At 50.4% G+C, this 20,177-nt stretch overlaps 1 pseudogene; it reads right to left on the bottom strand.

Moving 5' to 3' along the window:
- The window catches only part of LOC147728431 (protein O-glucosyltransferase 1-like), a 32,438-nt pseudogene extending 14,314 nt beyond the window's left edge, over window positions 1–18,124 (bottom strand).
- Between the last annotated feature and the right edge of the window lie 2,053 nt (window positions 18,125–20,177).

Here is a 20,177-nt window from a genome sequence, read left to right as displayed (position 1 = left end):
AGATCTTTTCCTGTGAACCCTCATTAACAGTATATGGACAACACTTTGCTGGTCTCTGACATGGTAAGGGGAGAAGGGGTTGTTCTGGTGCTTAGACTGTACCCCCCTTCTGATGTGGGAGGATTTTTTTGTGTGTCCTGCACATTAAGATTACACTAGGTGAAGTAACATCACAATTAAGGGGTCTCTGGCCTTCTTTGAGTCTGCCTCCCACATCTACACCCACGAGATTTACTCTCAGGCGTCTAGACTCACTCTGCGCACTTTTCTACGTGAAAATGTGCCAGCTTGTCGACGATACGGTCATTGTACCCTCTGACAACGCCTCCAGGCATGCGTCGACGACAATGATGACAGTGCCCTCTTGTACTCTACAGGCTCGTAGACCACTGGGAGTGTTTGGTCGATGGTAAATTTCTTCGACAGTTGGCCTCGTCGACGGTAGGTTCGTCGACGGTAGGCCCGTCGACGGTGGCCTCGTCGACGGTGACCTCGTCGACGGTAGGCTCGTCGACGGTAGGCTCGTCGACGATGAGCTCCGTAGACGATGAGCTCTGTAGACGATGAGCTCCGTAGACGATGAGCTCCGTAGACGGTGGGCTCCGTAGACGGTGGGCTCCGTAGACGATGAGCTCCGTAGACGATGAGCTCCGTAGACGATGAGCTCCGTAGACGATGAGCTCCGTAGACGGTGAGCTCCATAGACGATGAGCTCCGTCGACGGTGAGCTCCGTCGACGATGAGCTCCGTAGACTATGGGCTCCATAGACGATGGGCTCCGTAGACGGTGGGCTCCGTAGACGGTGGGCTCTGTAGACGGTGGGCTCTGTAGACGGTGGGCTCCGAAGACGGTGGGCTCGTCGACGGTGACCTCGTCGACGGTGACCTCGTCGACGGTAGGCTCGTCGACGATGAGCTCCGTAGACGATGAGCTCCGTAGACGATGAGCTCCGTAGATGATGAGCTCCGTAGACGATGAGCTCCGTAGACTATGAGCTCCGTAGACGATGAGCTCCGTAGACGATGAGCTCCGTAGACGGTGAGCTCCGTAGACGATGAGCTCCGTCGACGGTGAGCTCCGTAGACGATGAGCTCCGTAGACGATGGGCTCCGTAGACGATGGGCTCCGTAGACGATGGGCTCCGTAGACGGTGGGCTCCGTAGACGGTGGGCTCCGTAGACGGGGAGCTCTGTAGACGGGGAGCTCTGTAGACGGTGAGCTCTGTAGACGGTGAGCTCTGTAGACGGTGAGCTTCGTCAACATTCAGCTTCGACGCCAGTTGGATTCGTTGACGGATGACCCTGTCAACTGTTGGATTCGTCGACGGTTGAGTCCGTTGATAGTTGGTTTCACACACTGTTGGCTTTTATGCACAATGTTTTTCGGTAGACAATGGCTTTTTACTCCTGCCATTATTCTTCTTGGGCAGCACATAGCCGTATGAGCATTTTTATTCTTCAGATCAGAAATATGTATTTCTGACAGCAAGGCTGCCACAGCCTGTACCATGGCGGGATTACGTCTTCTCTTATAACTGGAGTTCTATTGCATTCACCTCCGGTGAATATTGGAGGTTTCCCCTCCTTATGAAGAGAGCGACGAATCGTTTTCCCTTTTTTCCCTCGTCCTGGGGTAACTACATAAACAAGTTCGTTCAGTTCCTATCATAGATTGTATTTAGCAAGAAGGTGTTAGACTCATACAGAGGCCAAACTCTGTGCCGGCGGTTTGTTTTCCACGCCTCTACAAGAAATGCGAAGCTCCCCACTATTCAGCCTACCCTGACTCAGTCATTACTCAGGCGGCACAGCGATTATCTTGCAAGCCAGTTGGGCAGGTATGCCGCCAGATGTGCTCTGACATGTTGACGCTAGTAGAACTTATTCCAGAATCCTTCAAGCCTCACGCTTTGAAGATCCTGCAGGAGGGAGAGAGAGAGAGAGAAGCTCATCAGAAATGATACACTGTGAAGCGGACATTGCGTGTACAGGTTTTTTCCACAGCTCGCTGTAGGGGCAGTCTGGCAAAGACAATTTTGCTTCAATGCTACGCCTTTCGCAGGGAGTTTTCAGACTTCAATACTTCACTTGTTCTATTGATTGAGGATCCCTTCTGGCCAGCATGTTGATGAGGCACAGCAGACCATCTTAAAGGACACAATTACTGCCCGCACCTTTGGGATATAGAATCGCAGCCTTTTCGTAGTGCAGAATGTAGCTCCACGTCCTTTATTTCAAGGGAGTTCCATCCAGTATTGGCTCCTGCAATCAGAACCAACTGCGTTACGCAAATCAAACGCAGTCATATAGGCACAGTACCAACAGGTCCTACATAGACATCATCGTACAGCCGAGGCAACTCTTCTAGAAACAATGGATTACCTGGAACACACCTTTATTCCCTCCAAAAACGTCAGAGGTCTAATATCTCACTTTTATTCCAATTAGTCAAATTTCCCTCTTTCTACATCTCCAAAGAGACCTCCACCTTCTCTTCTACGGGTGTCGTTTGCGCAAGTGTCTATATGGATACAATCGGGGACCGTCGGAGTGGTTCCGAATCTCAAACAGCGTTAGGGTTTACTCTCAGTTCCTGATCAACAAGCAAATGAGGGAAGTAGCGCATGATTTTGATCTTTGCGCAAACTTTACAAATGTGGTCCCTCAAGACAGTCCTAAAGTTATTATGCCAGAACGACTTTATAACTACTCTCAACCTCCAGGATGTCTATTTTCATGTGCCAATCCTTCTTAAGCACAGGAAGTGGCTACACTTTACAATAGGTACAGAACTTATTCAATTAAAGTCCTACCTCTTGGATTTAGGTCCGTTTCACGTGTCTTTACGTAGATGCTGGCACCAGTGGCAGCCTATCTACGTCTGCAAGGCATTTAAATTTATCATTACTGAGACCACTGTATAATAGGGGCTCGCTCTTATTTACAAGCAGTCCAGCACACCCAGACTTATCATTCACTGTTTCAAGACCTGATTTTGAATAAATCATGACAAGTCCCAACTAGTACTAGCTCCGATATCAACGTTTCTCAGAGCATCAATCAATACAAACCTAGCAAAGGTGTTTGTCTCACACGAACGACTGGCCTGCATCTCCCACTTGGTGGTTCTTCTACGTTGGTTTCAGGTCTCCAGTTCATTCGAAGATCTCATTCAAATCAATCCTCGGATGCAAGAGGCCTTTTTGTTTGGTGGGTCCAAGAAAGAAATTTGTAGAAGGGGTGTGCGTTTTTTCCTTCAAAAAGCGCCAAATTACACAATCACCACAGACTCATCCCTCGAGGGTTGGGGAGCATATCTTCAAGGGCTGAAGGTCAGCAGGGAATGGAACCCTCAACAAAAGGCTTGGCACATCAATCTGCTAGAGCTAGGTGCAATCTTCTTAGCCCTCAAATCCTTTTGTGTTATCATTCAAGGGGCCATAGTATTGGTTCGCACAGACAATACTTCAAGTATGCATTACTTAACCAAACCGGGAAGAACGAGGTCGGTTCTTCTATCTCAGATCGCCCAGGAGATATGGGCTTGGGAAATATGGCACAGGATCAAACTCTTGGCTGTTCATGTGCCGGGAGTTACAAATGTGCTGGCGGACACCCTCAACAGGTCAACATGTGTCCAACCACGAATAGGAACTGCATCAGCCAACGGCGGATCGAATCTTCCAGTTGTGGGGTCATCCCGATCTAGACCTCTTTGCGACAAAAAAGAACAGCAAATGCCTGTTTCTTTGCAAGCTGGCATCCCCACAAGGACTCGCAGGGGAAGGCGTTTTTCGATAAACTGGTCTCAATTATATGCTTACGCCTTTTCCTCCGATATCGTTGGTTCCGAGAGTTCTCCGGAAGATAAAAAAAAATAAAAAATAAAAAAAGAGCCGTGTTGTTTGATTCTCATCGCCCACAGGTGGCCTCGTCAATACTGGTTCACCGAACTTCTTGTCCTCTCAGAGTACGATCCAATACAGTTTCGACCAATACCAAATCTCCTCTCCATTCAGTATGGTCAAATTTGCCATCCGATCCGGCTTCTCTAAAATTAGCAGCTTGGCTCCTGAAGCGCCTTGACTTGGCTTATCTGACTATCTCGGCGGATTGTAAGGAGGTACTGGCTTACACGAGAGCACCTACTAAAATAAAAACATACAGTCTTTAATTAAAAAAAAAAAAATCTGCATTTGGTGTTAATCTGCTGGGGTTTACCCATTTCATGCAACGCCGGACTAGATATTACCTTTTTTCTTGCACCTGGCAAGATCAGGCTTATCTCATACAAGGTTGAAGGTCTTTTTGGCAGCCATTTCAAGGTAACGTCAGGATGGGTCCATCTCTCTTTCTTCTTCAAGAATACAACAGTTCTTTAAGGAACTAAAAATGTTTCCTCCTGTACGTCGTCCGCCTCCATCATGGCATTTTAATGTAGTATAAGCGCAGCTCATGCGTCACCCATTTGAGCCAATTTTCAGGATGTATTTCAGTTCCCTAACATGCAACGTTTTTTCTCTTTGCTAGCATTAACTTCCTCTGAAGAGTCTGTGATGTTCAAGCTCTCACTGTCAATTCACCTTTCTTACAATTCAAGTCCAATTCTGTGGTGCTACATACAAACCCAAGGTTTATGCCTAAGGTGCCTTCGGATTTTCACCTGAATGAACTAGTTATCTTAAAGAAGTTTTTTCCTAATCCCCAATCCCCTGCGGAGAGGGCATTACTTACCCTTGGCATCAGAAGATGTTTTAAAATTCTATTTGCAAAGGACCTCTGTCATTCTCAAATCCGATCGACTGTTTATTGCCTATGGATATATACGGTAAAGACAAGCAGAGTCTAAAGGCACCATAGCTAGATGGATTTATGCAGCTGCTGACATTTGCCATCTTCATAGCTTATGGACGTTTCCACTAAGGGCGTCCAGTTCCCAATCCTACTATTGCTCGTGGGGTTTCCTCGGCCATTGCTTTCTGCCATCAACAGGCAGGAAAGCCTCTACAGTCTTCAGTGAGGACCCATCCTACCAGGGCGATATCGTCTTCAACTGCCCTGTTTGCCGGTGTGCCGCTGCATCAGATCTGCAGAGCAGCCATGTGGTCATGCAGGCACACGTTTACGAAATACTACTGCCTGTGTGCCATTAACAAAGCAGACACTGCAGTGGGACAGGCTAGGCTTCGCTATCTTTTTCAATAAGGTGAGCCTCTGTCTTCCCTCCTCCATTATGGTTTACCTTGTTACTGTACTGCTTTCTATTCTATATGCAAGCATGTGAATCTATGAAAGACACCCTAATACTGGAGAAGAACAATTGTTACTTACCTGTAAACAGGTGGTTCTCCAGTATTGGTGTCTTTCATAGATTCACATGCGACCCACCCTCCTCCCCTCAGAGGCTCTTTTCTCCTCATAGACTCTGTGGTCACTCTTGTGCTATGAAAATCTGAGGTGCTGAGCTCTGAGGAGAAGGTTCTAGAGGGTTGCTGGCGCCTGATTGGCTGTGGTTTGGACCAACATAATGACAATGATAGACTGCAAATGTTTTTTTCCTTTTCCATGCATTCCTATGTAGAAATATGTGTAGGCTTGTTATGCCTTTTTTCTATTACATATTTCAGGTTTTATGCTGTTACATATATATATATATAGTATATTATTGCTATTTTATTTACCGTGGGATTCCCACTCCAACGACGGGGGATATTCAAGCATGTGAATCTATGAAAGACACCAATACTGGAGAACCACCTGTTTACAGGTAAGTAACAATTGTTCTTCACCCCTAAAGCAGGCCTTACCAATCCTGAAGGCAGGGTTCTTGGTTCTAAGTGAGAGGGTGCCACTGCATGAGCGGAACACCCCTGCAACCTATGGAGTCCATTCTCCCGGATTGTCAGTGTATCAGCCATTTAAGACATATAGAGTGGCATTATTCAACCGCGTAATGACTAACTGTAAAATGGCTGAAAGTAAGCCTATCGTGTTTGGTGTCAAACATTGTGGAATCATACCCCTACACCGGTAACCAGTGTGGGAGGTATAATTCCAACCCTCAGAAGCGAGGTCCGTTGGGTCCCTGGTGTTCCCGGTACCAGCCTTCTAGTCCCGGGCTGTACAAAATAGTTGCTGCCGAGCAGAAACACATTTTTGCTATCCTGCTGCTGAGCCAAGCTCGAGCAGAGGAAGGTGGAACAATAGGCATCCTATCACAGGAAGGTGTGACCAGCTCCCAGACAGGATTTCATGTATTTGGCCTGGGTGGGTACGCTTGCCAGCGACCAAAAGTCTGCCTGAGGGGCACATTTGGTGTCCCTGTGCATAGTCCAATCCAAACCAGTCCTGGGAGCCATTGGCTCCTGCTCTGGCGCGAAACTGGACAAAGGACATGGGAGTAACCTCCCCACCGTCCAGCCCCTCCCCTGGGAGGGTCCCCTGATTCTGTCCAACCCTCTCCCGTGGGTACAAAAGGGCTTACCTGGCTGTAGGACCCTAGATTCGACTTGGACAAGATTCTGAACCAGAAACCACTGCACTTTGACCGTCTGGACACTGAATTTCGCTGGACTTCGTTTGGGCCCGACTTCGTCCCCCACTCTGTCCAAAGCATTGTCTGTGCCAGTGCACAATACAGGCTCCGTGCAGGACCTGTGGAGCATCAAGGACAACCGAAGACATCTCCCTTGGAGTGAAGGAGTCACTCCCCTATAACCACAGGCACCACATCACAACATACCGGTCCGCTGCTCCTGAGCTCCTACGGACTCCGAAGGCTCCAGTAACACATTAGGTGGGTTTCCAATTTCCAAGTCCCTCGAGGTCCGAGCTGCCCTCTCACCAAGTTTGAGGACAGAATCCATTGTGGGGGCTGCAATACCCATACCCCTGTGCACTGCGTACTTTTGCAAGTGCATATGCTTGTTGGTGTTCCCAAATCAAGAGCACTGGGCTCCATTTCCACCAAAGAACTTCGGCCTCCTCGCACTGAGTGCCCCGTGAGCTGTTGCTTTGTAATTCTGCTTGAGGTCCCCATGCGACTCCTGTGCCTCCGGCCTGTGGGTCCTCCAGAGGGTCAACACTGCTTTTCTTGGGCTCCCCAGGTTGCTCCAGGCTGGCCCCGACACCCCTGCGTTTAGTGAGTCTCCTGGACCTTGCTGGTCTGAACCGTAACCTTTCTTAACCATCTTCGTGTGTTGCCGCTGCCAAGGCTTGTTGGTGCTCCCGCCGGACACCGAATCCTCAGCACTCGACATTCTTTGTTGGACAGCTCGTATTTGGCTCCTAGTCATCCTCGATGGCTCCTGGTTCCGGTGGCTACAGAGTCAAGAACCCCCTCAACGCACCTGAAGCACCCGACATCAATGGACATTCGTCTACCGGGCTCCTGGTCACTCCTGAGTGACCCAGACTCTGTCCCCTCTACTTTCAGGTACTCGTCATCCCGAATCCGCCTATGGATTCCAACTGACACTTTTCTTCTTCCCAGCAGTGGCTCTTCCTTGATGTCCTCCATTGCGATTGGAAGCGGTTTCCAGCACCACTTCAGCCCAACGCACCCGGCTTCTCTCGGATAGGTAACTATGGTACTACGGTATCCACAGGTGGGATGGCTCTTCAACCTCCTTTGATCCAAAGGGCTTCCTTGTAATCCACTGGTAAGGGTCCTTAAACTTAAAAAATGCAACCGCCACTCTCCTATAGAATTGTACGGTGCCCGCTGTTGTGTTCCCACACTGCACCTTTCTTCCGTGGGGTCCCTTCCTACTCACCTTGGGTGGTTCCTTGGGGTCCCAGCGATTCTACATCCTCTAGACACTGTCTTGACTCGAGTCCTGGTTCTTATACCGCTATTTTAGTATATGGTTTGGTCTCCTCCTGAGACCACTGTGTATTAGTGCTACTTACGATTGTTTCTGTGCTACAGTATTGTGTGCGTTGTGTTTATCTGTGTGTAGCAGATACTGTGAAGTATTTAGAGTGTGTTATAATAATAAATACATATTTTTATAACTACTGTGTGGTTCTCCTTTCATTTAACCAAAACAATAAGGTTACATTCTGATAAAACAAGCTGCTTAACATGTTATGTTATGTTATGTTATAGTGGCTTTTGTAGAGCGCACGGCTACTCAAAAAGAGTGTCCCGGCGCTTTTTAAAAAGGAGGGCTGCGGTCTACTAACATAACACATTAAAAGAAAAAATATCACAGATAAAAAGAACAGAACAAGCAAAAAGGCCTACTGGGTGAACATTCCTTCAAGACTAAGCCTGAAGGCTGCTCTCCACAGCTACCACTTGGATAGCTTTCTAAGGTTATCTTTGACCTCTTCAATTACCATAAGGGTTGTTTGGACTGTTGCAAGGTGCCCATTTTAATTAGTGGACAGCATATACCAGACCACACTGTGTAGACTGCTTCTTGCGCTGAAGTTTGCTTATCTGTTGTTAGCGCCGGATGCCTCTTGGTCGGGGCAGCTGTCGCGCTCTATAAATGATATAAATAGAAACTCTCACATTCGGCAGCTTAGTTTTTGACTCTATGTGAGTCGTTGAACCAGGGTTCCGAATGTGAAAGCCTGAGACGCCGATGGCTAACCGAAGGAGCTAGTTGCAAAGTTACGGAGTCGATCGAAGAGTGATAATTCGCTACTGCGAAGTCTAGCTCGGGGAGGGGGGGGGGGGGGGGGGTGTTTCCAGCAAGGATTGAGTGACAGGGTTTTTAGTTGGTCAGCTTCTATCTTATTCCGCGGCCGCCTGGTGATCACCTTTTTGGGGTACTTAACAAACACTTTTTGTGTTAGTGAGATTTCAAACAAAATTGCCTTGTGTTCAGACCATAATAACCGAAACGAGCTGGTCCATTCAAGGTTGAGATTGTCTGAAAAAATCCCATCCAGACAATGCCATGCTATGTGTGTTGGGCCCTTTACAAATTGATTTAGTCCTGCGCTGGCCGTTTGATCAAGGAGTGCTTCTGTTTCACAGTCAAAGACATGTTCCATGTGGAAGTTAAAATCTCCTAAAATGGAGAAGTTGGAAGAATTGGCCTTGACTTATAGAAGTTGACCAATACGGTAAATAAAAGAGGATTTGACCCTGGGTGAGGGGTAGAGTAGTATGCTGTTAACAGAATTCTATCTGCCTAGTTGGGTTTTGAAGGCCAGAGCCTCACAATCTGGTTTGTCAGGGAGAGGTTTGACCCAGGACTTGAGGCCGGTTTTAAGGATTAGGGCTATGCCGCCCCCTTTTTTCCCTGATCCATCTACTATGTGGATCTTGAATCCTCCAGGAAGGGCCAGAAGCAAGTCTGGAACTGAAGAAGCATCGGCCCACGTTTCCGTGACACAGGCCAGTTCTATTTAATGGGCTTCAATGAATTCACGGAATACGATAGTATTTTTTTATCAAGGATTTTTTTTTTTTTTTTTTTTAAAACCTTTATTTATTACAGGCACAGTACACAGCGTCTGCCTACAACCCCTAGGGGCCGGCCGCTATGACATATAAGAGAAGGGCATATAATAACCAATAGGACAGAACGCCGTTGAAGCCATCACTGAACACAGTATTTTGTATGAAGCGTAAAACCATAACATAAGGATTGAACAAGGTTTAATTTTATAATTTTGTGGAATACAAGTTATCAGTCTACAAAAAGGGTAGAAGCTAATAGCAGACCAGGATAGACATTATCATTCAAGGAGCCCCCGGAAGGAGGCGTAATAGAGGAAGGCATGTATCAGAAAGCTATGTCACCGTCCTCAGAGAGCAAGGGCCAACCGCTATGTCACATAATGTTACGATGCAATAAGCCCCTTGTTAAGACTGAACCCCGACCCCAAAGGAAACAAAGAGGTGTAACAGAAAGAGAACAGAAGAAAGAAGAAAAGAAAAGAGGGCCATAGAGACAAAGAGAAAACACAAAACACATCCCATCCCCCCACCCTGCATACCAGCGGAAGGCCACGGCCCACCCCCCCCCAATAGGCATGCCTGTCGCCCCAAGAGAACCCCCAAGTGGGAAAGAGAATAAGGAGAGCGGGAAAAACCATCCCACTCTCAAACTCTCAGAAGAGGGGGGAGGAGCCAAATGCAGCAGTCTCCCGGACTCCACCGACCCCTTAAACAACCCCAACCACAATTGTCATCAACACAGCAGTAGCGGCAATCAGAAACTGCAGGTGGGGAAGGACATTTCAAAATATACGAGTAAATCAGAAAAAGGGCAGTCCCATCCTAGTCCCAGCCCGTTAATGTGTCCATATCACCAAAGTAATCACCCAGCCCTGGCCCGATCTCGGGCGACCCCATGGATCCACCCACCGCAAGAAGTCACAACCATAGGAGAAGGGGGAAAGCAATAGAGCAAAGAAACCGCCTCATACTGGCCCAATCTCGAATATTTCCCAGGACTCACCCCTCGTCGAATGCCAACCCCCTTCACAGCAAAGAGACAAAGTGGAAGCGTAAAGGAAGGGGGAGACTCGTAGTCACAAAATGGACGGTGTCAAATTCCCTTCATGTGTGCCAGCGAAATACAGTGCATTGCGAACGTCATATAAAACAAGGAGAGTCACACTAGAACAAAAATGAAGGAGCGCCAAATTAAATCCACGCTAGCCAGGAATGCACAGTCCTCGAGGAGAAATCAGCTAGCCCTGTCCAGTCCGCACTCGACCCTTCGGCCAAAGTCCACACAGAGCGATCCCCTCTGGCAAAACAAAGGGACAAGATGGCCGCTCCCAGCAGATAGGTGGTGTCTCAACACAAAATGGACGGGTCCGTCCTCGATCAGTGCCATTGACCCCACGAAGCAATGCCAGACGGTCCTCACAAAGTGGGAAAAGAAGGAAAGTCACAAGCTGAGTCAAAAGAACATGGGCAAGGAGATTAGGTGGTTGAGGGGCACTTGGCGGCAGTCCCCGAGGCGGCAAAGTCTCGGCAAATACCATGGGCTCCGGCGAAGGCGGAAACAGTGTAGCGCTGGCGAAGTTAATGGGCGCTTGCGGCAACATTGTAGCCCGGTCTGGAGTCAGGATAGACATAGCAGCATAACGAGGGAGACAGACCGGTGGTGCGTAATCCGCCGAGGGCGTAGCAGCCTCAAGTGTATCCCACAGCAAAAGAAAGCCCACACGCGCTTCTGCTCGCAGGTCACGAATAGCGTCAAGGACAGAGCCACAGGTCAGAGCGGCCGGGGGTTCCATCTTCGCACCGGTCACCAACGCGGCACTCATGGCAGGATAGCACCCGGGGCGCTGCAGCAGAGTACAGTCATGATTCGAGGCAGGATTGGCATTAAGCGCGGTCAGACCCACCATTGCATCGGCTCCAGCAGGGGAGAAACAGGGGCGCAGAGGCACAAGTGTCACCAAAACAGCGAGAACAGGTCGCTATGCCAGGGCAGGGCTTGCAAGCAGTGGACAGCGCGCAACAAAAGCCCCGTGATGATATCAGCGGACCGGGAGCAGGCTTGTGGGGGACTCGCAGCGTTCAAGTGTCCGCCATCATGGATGTGGCGCAGCTTGTCTTACTTGAGGGTCCCGGTGCGGAGTTACCCGTGAAGAACTCCCGGTCAGTAGGCTCTCAGTGAGCAAGTGAAAGGCAGGCGTGGGCAGCAGCAGATGGTAGTGCCCGTCAAGGCGCCAGGGTCAGTCCGCAGGCACAGCTCCTCGTTGTTCCGGCAGCCGCCATATCAGCTTCCCGACTCGGGACACAAGAACGGGGGCAAAGACGGACGCCGCAGATTACTCGGCAATCCGGCGGATTTTCAGGCAGGCAGGGACCTCGGGAGAGCACCATCCCGCTCAGCTCACTTTTCCCGTCCTCTCGCTAGCGTTTCATGACAGGAGACAGGACAGGATTCCGTCGAGAAGGACAAAGGATTGGGGAGCCGAGAGACTACACGTCCGTGCACATCGCCATCTTGGCTCCTCCCCAAGGATTTTTTTTAAGCACACAGGGAATCTGAGTTTTTTTTTTTGCATCGGGTGATGACGAGGTGAGGGTATTGAGTTTAGCTTTGTGCAAAGGGAGATAGTGAAAAGTGAGTTTGCATAGAGGGCAGTTTGCATAGAGTTTGCCAGCTGAGGATCGTATCGTGAGGCGGTACAGCTGTTACCTGATGATCTTAGTCCAGCATCGTTTTCTCTGGAGTAGTGGAGTTTAGGCGCTGGCTGTGTATCTGGATTCAGTCCGGGTAGAGCTGGGGTAGAAGAATTCCAGCCACTCATCACCCACCTGGAAGACTAGGGAGCCACAAAGGAAGAGATGCTTTAGGCGGCAGCTGGTTGCCACACCCCGGAAATTAAAAAGGTATGTATACTTGCAGTGATCTATGAGGGAGACTTCCTTCACAGGTGGCTTTCCAAGTGTGTCCTTTTCAGACTTCCAGGCCTGGTTCTTTGTATATTCATCATCCAACATGTCGGGACTGGAAGTCGAGAGGATCATGCCCTGGACTGGTTCTTAATCCTCCGAAGTAACCTTTGTGTATCTTCTTTTCCCTTGTCCACTGGTCTGCGGACTTCCTGAGCTCCATCGCATCAGGTCCCCGGGACCCAGGCCTGTGGGGTAGATGGGCCAGACGGCTGGGCCTCCCTCCCAGAATGTCCATGCTGGATACATGATATCCACATGTGGAAATATTTTCCTCACTCCCCACCACCCCTTCAACAGAGTTCAGGTGCTCCCGTCATGACGTAGAGCTGCACTGGGGTAAAATATAGGGGCATATTATCAAGGGGGTTTATCTCCGCTTTTTTGGCTTTAAAAGCCAAGAAAGCGGAGATAAAATTATCTCCCTATTACCAAGCTGTCGCTAACACCAGTTAGTGACAGCTAAAAGGAGATAGCGACCATCTTGGGCCCGTTTTGCATGTCAGTGATATTTATCACTAATGACATGCAAAGTGGGCGAGCCAAGATGATAGCGACTGGAAACAGTCCCTAACATCGCTATCTCCTATTACCAACTTTTGGAGATATTCGCGCTAAGCGCGAATATCTCCAAAAGCTAACACCTGCCCTGAGCAGTTCTTAGCCATGTTATCCAATGGGAGGTGGATAACATGGCTAAGAGCATTTGCTCGATAATGCATGAATATCGCTGACTTTTCAGCGATATTCATGCATTGCGGCCGTTTTTTATCGCATTTGCGATAAACCTTGCTAATAGCAAGGTTTATCAGCGATAAAAATCGCCGATGTGCGGCGATAATTTTTGTCTCTAAACAAGTTAGAGACAAAAATTATTGCTAGTTGTTGGTAATATGCCCCATAATTTGCTGAGGATTTTTATAGGAGCTAGCTTTGTGTTGTAGGCAAATAGATGTCCCGTCTGCCCGCAAGCACAAGCATTGCGAGGCCTCTTCTGGTATTTGAATGCCTTGGTCGTGTTCCCAATATGACTGGTAGGAATGATCTTGTCGTTGTGCCAGGCCACTACGGACAGTGTATAGAAATGTGATCTTTTTTTTTTAGGTAACTCTGGGAAAACAGTTGTTCGAATGGTGTTTTAACCCTGCTAACTTTATCCTTTACTATTTTATGTGTTCGCCCAGTGGAGGAGCCGATTGAGGCGCAATCCGTGTGTCGCGGACAACTGGAAAAGTTGTTTGCATGCATGCCTATCCAGTGTGATCCCGTCTCTATATAAGTGCTCCTCCTATCCAGTCCTCAAAACGTGTATCCAACATGCCCGGTGGGAATCCTGGCTTCTCCACAATAGGGGAAAGTAGGGAGGGGTATGTAGTGGCTGTCTGGTGGTGGTTAAATTTGTCCCAATGTCTCAAAAGGGTAGCAGTTGCATATAGGGGTGTTTGTGTGGCCGGGAAATGGTCTCAGGGTCTCAGCCATATAATATAGTTTAATAGAGTTGTGTAACAACCCTGTTCAAGGAGTATCCATGGTTTATTGTTGGGAAGATGGTGCCAATCTAAGGCCAACTGAAGTTGGGAAGCATGAACTTAATGTAACCCCAGTACCCCATCTGCCCTTCGCCTCTACAAAGTTGCTCTGGGCACTCTGGGAGTGGAGTTTCACCATACAAATTGCAGAATCTGTTATTGAGTGTGAAAAAGAGTCTCTTTAGATATCCATAAGGGCAAAGTGTGAGTTACATAGAGTAGTCGGTGGTAGTTCATTTTGATGCTATTGATGCGGCGGAGACACGAAGTCTCAAGCTTTCCCCATTGATAAAGATCTTTGTGTAGATCCACTAGTACGGTTGGAATTTTGGTGGCATATAATGTGCTGATAGAATTTGTGAGAGCAATCCCCAGGTAGCGCGGAGAGGAGGCATCTCATGACAAGCCCACGGCGGTAAGCAAACATCGAGATATATTGGTGGGGTCTGCCACTACTATGTCTGTAGACTTTGAGGCTTCCTCTAGTTTCTGAATTGATTGCACAGAACTGGGAGAGATGTGGTGGGGGCATGTTAGGAAGCACAAGATGTCATCCATGAAGAGAACCAGTTTATAATGCTCACTATCTTCTTCTATTCCTTTGATCGCATGTTTAGATACTAGACCGTGGACAAGGAGTTCTATAGTGAGTTCCAATACAAGTGGGGGTAGGGGGCACCCTTGCCTGGTGCCCCTATTTAGGGATATAAGGGTAGATAGGTCACTGTTGATCTTAAGTCGAGACTTCGGGCTGCCTAGTTAGCCAATATGTAAGCCGTCATATGCGAGGCCAGCCCGGTTCTAGGAGGACCGCCTCAAGAAACTACCAGTCCACCCGATCAAAGGCATTCTTTGTGTGTAGTGAGAGATGGATGATTGTGGTTTTAGAGCGTTCTGCTATATTAGTGACATATATTGCCTGTCGTACATCATCCCTAGCTTGCCTATTTTGTATGAACCCCGACTGGCAGCTCGACAGCAGTAGTGGCCAAATCGAGTGTAGGTGGGAAACTATCAATGAAACGTTATTAACTCAGTCATGTCCATTTGGTTTAGGCTAGCATCTGTGCAGGCAATTATCCATTGTGAAGTAGCTTTTCATAATCAAACAGCCCGAAATTACCCAGCATTTATGTCTTCTCATCTGTCAACCAAGGGGCTAGCCTGCACGCTCTTTTTGCTACAGGTTTTGATGCTGGACTCTTTCCTTCTTTTCCATCTGAAAGATGTCTGCGGATTGAGTCGATGGGAAAAAAATGGTTTCTTCAGTAAGCTTTGCTCTTCAGTCTGGAGCACAACATGCCTCTTGACATGTTGCTCCCATGCTCTGTGAGCAATAGCACAGGTGATAGTTACCCTTTTGCAAAACCTTTATGGGGCTGTGGCCCTACAAGCATCAGCAACACCACCAGCATTTTCACCTGTTATATATGCCTATATGAGAATAAAAGGTGTATAGTGCCTTTGAGAGGTACCAAGCCCAGAAACGGGTTTCTTCTTTCTCCTCCCCATCTCCTCTTGTAAGGCTATTGTGATGTCTCTACAGTAGTGGAAATGGAGTCTGACATTCTATCCGTAGGGGTTTCTGGAGTCATTGATCTGCGTGAAGGTATTTGGCACCGATTTCAGGGTTCATTTTTCAAACTGCTTTCCCACCGTTGATCTCTCAATGCATGAAGTTGCAATGTAGGGACTGTAACCAAGGGTGGCTACTTTGGAATGAGTCATTTTCAGTTAAAAGACAGTCTTAAGAAGTACCTTGCAGAGGGGTTGTCCCTCTGGCATAGAATGGTATTTGTGCAATGGTCTACGTTTATGTCCCCTATTTAGTTGTACGTTTTATCTGAAAGAAACAGGTTAGTGTTAGATTCCTTACCTTAGAATATCCCCAGGCGTCAGACTGGATCCGGAAAGTTTTGCGTAGCAGTACCCCTGCGCGTCGGTAGGCATCGTCTGCGGCTCCGCGTCCGTCGTCAGCGTCGCTGGCGCCGGGATGACGTCGTCGGAGTACTTAGACGCCGCCCTTGCGCGCTGACGTCAGTTCTTCTTTTTTCCGCGCCAGCAAGCGCAGATCCGGAAAAAGCAGTACTCCTTAGTCACTTTTTGACTAACTTTTTCGATCTTTTTGATCCTGTTTTCGAGTCATAAACCTATTGGTGCCGGTAGAGATGCCCGGGTTCAAGCCCTGTGCTGATTGCATCCAACTGATGTCGGTTACCGACCCCCATCACCGGTGCCTGTATTGCCTTGGGGCCGACCATGATATCTGAAAGAAACAGGTTAGTATTAGATTCCTTACCTTAGAATATCCCCAGGCGTCGAAAATCCGGAAAGTTCTGCGTAGCAGTACCCCTGCGCGTCTGCGGCAAGCGCGTCCGTCATCGGCGCCGGGATGACGTCGTCGGAGTACTTGGACGCCGCCCTCGCGCGCGGACGTCAGTTCTTCTTTTTTCGGCGCCAGCAAGCGCAGATCCGGAAAAAGCAGTACTCCTTAGTTACTTTTTGACTAACTTTTTCGATCTTTTTAATCCTGTTTTCGAGTCGTAAGACTATCGATGACGGTAGGGATGCCGAGGCTCAAGCCCTGTGCCGATTGCATCCGACTGATGCCGGTTACCGACCCCCATCGCCGGTGCCTGTAATGCCTTGGGGCCGACCATGATGACAAGTCATGCCCCGACTGTCGGGCCTTGACATCGAAGGCTAGGCGGGAGCGGTCCCGTAAGCGCCTCGAGCTCCGGCAGTCGGCCCGCGCCGTTCACGGTCCAGGTCGAGGAGGAGGTCGAAGGACCGGCCGCGGGGCCACAGTCATCGAAGCTCGGCGAGATGACACCATTCGTCGGGCTCCAAGTCCTCGGGTAAGAGTCACAAGAAGTCGAAGAGACGACCGCTCTTTGGACTCCCCCCGACGCTCGCGCAATGCGGCCGGGGGTTCGGGCGACACCGCCCATGAGCGCCGCTGCCAGCTCCATACCCACCGGTCCCTGGGCTGAACCCGACTCCGGAGGAGATCAATGCCTTCCTCATGGCCATGAGGTCGCTCTCTCCTCCGTCGGGTTCCGCTGTGACGCCTTTGGGCCCCGCGGCCCTATTGGGAGCCCAAGCGGGCCAGGTGCTTCTGCTTCGGCCCCGGTGCCGTCGACGACTCCGGTTCCGACGCCGCAGGGCCCCACCGGATCCGGCCCTGGATCCGGGTCGCTGCTGGTCGACCTTACGAATCAGGATCAGGACTGGGCAGTGGATCTAGGGGAGGCCAGTGGTTTGGACACTTCGCCCAACACTGGCTTTGTCTCCCCTCCTACTGTGGCTATGGAGGAGGGGGCTGCTTTCAGCGTGGTGCTGACGAGGGCGGCCAAGGCCTTGGCTCTTGAGCTCCCCCTCGCGGCCATGAGGACTAACCTCCTCACGGAGGTCCTTAAACCTCAGACAAGCTCTTCGGAGCCTCTACTGCAGATTAATGAGGCCCTTACTGATGTTCTGTTGGGCACTTGGTCCAAGCCCGCTACAGGTCCCCCTGTAGATCGGAAAGTGGCCAGGCGCCACCACCCGGCCCTGGGCGACCCTAGCTTCCTGTCCACCCACCCCACCCGAGAGCCTGGTTATCCAGGCCTCTAACTCCCAGACCGCATTCTCGACTTCTCCACCTGATCAGGAATCCAAAAGGTATGCGCAGTTCGGAAAGAAGCTGTTCTCCTCACTAAGTTTGGGGTTGCGGTCAGTCAACACCGCTTGCCTTTTGGGCCGTTATACCCACTCTCTGTGGGACACAGTCAGGGAAGTGGTGCCAGGTTGCCCGTAGGAGGCCCGGGTCAAACTCGCTCAAGCCCTTGCGGAAGGGCGAGATGCAGCACGGTATTCTATCCGATGTGGCCTGGATACCACGGACTCGCTGGGCAGGGCGATTTCCACAACGGTGGCGGTTCGCCGCCACGCCTGGCTGAGGTCTGCCAACTTTTTGGCTGATGTCCAGAATTCCCTCATGGACATGCCGTTTGATGGCCGTCGCCTCTTTGGCAACAATGCAGACAGTGCGCTTGACTGTTTCAAGGACTCCAGGGCTACAGCCAAGTCCTTGGGCCTGTCGGGCCAGCACCAGCAAGCTTCTGCCTTTGGCTCCTTTCGTGGCCAAGGAAGGGGCGCCCCCTCACGTTTTGCCAGCCACGGGCCGCAGACTAACATCCAGTGTGGCGGCTGACGTGGTAACCGCCATGGCGGTGCCAGGGGACAGCGGCGAGGCAGTCCATATCCACCCCGCAGCATCCGCCTCAAAGCCTTCCTAATCCGAGCTTTCAGGCCCATTCGAATGCCAGTGGGGGCAGGGTTCGCCATCACCTCCTCCACTGGCGCACCATCACGTCAGACAGGTGGATGCTGCAAATCGTCCAAAGGTGCTACTCTCTCCCCTTCGAGGCGACCCCTCCAGCCATGCCACCGCGATACCACCGCGTGTCGCGGGATCACTTGCAACTTCTGCAAGAGGAAGTTACGGCCCTGTAACGGGGTGTACAGGAGGTCCCCAGTCTTCGGATCGACGCCTCCGCCTTCAACTACCAGAATGCATCGGGACAGGAGGGACTCCGGGGATATGGACCACAATGTACTTTTACCCTACTCCCCTGTCTCTCTTCCCCCCTAACAGGACGCCGTGCCGGGTATCTCTGATAAGGCTGTCGAGGACTGGCCCTTTAACTCATGGCAAGAGGCGGAGTGGGAGGAGTCGGCCTACTACTCGTTCCCGTCAAAAGGAGTCGCCCCCGAGACACAGGTGTGCTTGATCACCCGGAGGTCGGAGGAGGAAAGCGTTGAGAGGACAGAGTGCGAGGAGAATACGGAGTCAGCAGGAGAAGACGGCGGGAGAAGCAGGAGATCGTAGGAAGGAGCGGAGAGTACGAGAGGCGGAGGACGAGAGCGGCGTGGAACATCAGAGGCCGGGGGAGAGACGGAGAGTCACCTACAGGAAGCAGAGTCGGCGTCTGCTACGGACGGAGAGAAGCCAGGAGGCCACTGTTCCCGCGAGCCGCCCAGCCACTCACCCAGGGGAGGTGCGTGGCTTTCACAGGTGCGTGACCGATTGCGGGGCTGGGTAGATCTTCGAGGTACATTAGGTACAAGACCACGGGAAGCCTAAAAGCCCAGGACCCTTACCCTGTGCACTCTCCCCTCCCACTCACGATAGTGCACCCTTGTATAATAGAGCACCGGTGATTTCCCTCACTCCCTTACCCTGAAATCGAGATATTGAACAGGAATCTCACACTTCCCTTGTTCTCTCTTTGCCTTCTGGGGAGAAAACCCTTCACTCGCAGCGACGGACTCGGAAGAGGAAGAACCACCCCCTCGAAGTCCCGAAGGGTTCCGAGAGAAGGAGAAGGTCCCCCGCCGAAGAAGCAGTAGAGGTAGATCCCCGCGGCGTGCGAACCCCATTCGGAAGAGTTGTACTGATCACTGGTTTACTGCAATAAAACCTTCTTTACCACGAGCTCGCCTGTTGCCCATATCTGCTCCTCTTCCGGCGCCCGGCGTAACAGTGGTGGAGAATGCGGGCAGCATAACCCTCGATACAGAGATGGAGACCCTCATACAGCAGCTAATAAAAGGACAGGAGAAGCTTGGATGGGTGGCAGAGCAACAGTTAACCTCAGCCCAGGCTGACCGCGAGATACTGAAGAAGGCCTTAGCCACGAAAGAGGAAACCCCGCAGTTATGGGTGGATCCGGGGGCCCAAGGGACGGGAAGAGAAGCGCAACCTATTCCTCATGGCACCTCAGCGGTGTCCCTACAGAAATACCATCAGGGGGACGACCCGGATTCCTTCATGCTCAATTTTGAGAGGGCCGCCAGGGCATGTGGATGGCCCATGAGCAAATGGCCTTTCTTTTTGGCTCCGCTCCTGTCCGGGGAAGCCCAAGCAGCCTACCAGGTTGCCAACCCAAATGGAGATACACCCTATCCGGAAGTAAAGAAGATTATCCTAGACCATTTAGGATTGGACCACGAAGCCTATAGACTCAGGTTTAGGAAGGAACGTGGTGCTCCAGGGGAGAACCCCAAGACGCTATTTGTGAGACTAAAAATGGCCGCTGACAAGTGGTTGACCCCTGCCACAAGCACTAAGGCAGAAATCATGGATAGAATATATCTGGAACAATATCTGGAGGCGCTGCCTTTCGCTACACAGAGGTGGCTCAGACAACACCCCCACCTGACCACTACAGAAGCTGTCGACATGGCAACCAACTTCACAAGGGCCCAACCCCGCTCCT

The sequence above is a fragment of the Lissotriton vulgaris genome, chromosome 3_1 (assembly GCF_964263255.1).
Source record: "Lissotriton vulgaris chromosome 3_1, aLisVul1.2, whole genome shotgun sequence".
Lineage (NCBI taxonomy): Eukaryota > Metazoa > Chordata > Amphibia > Caudata > Salamandridae > Lissotriton > Lissotriton vulgaris.
Note: the sequence above shows the minus strand (reverse complement) of the source record. Positions and strands in the feature narration are given on the sequence as shown.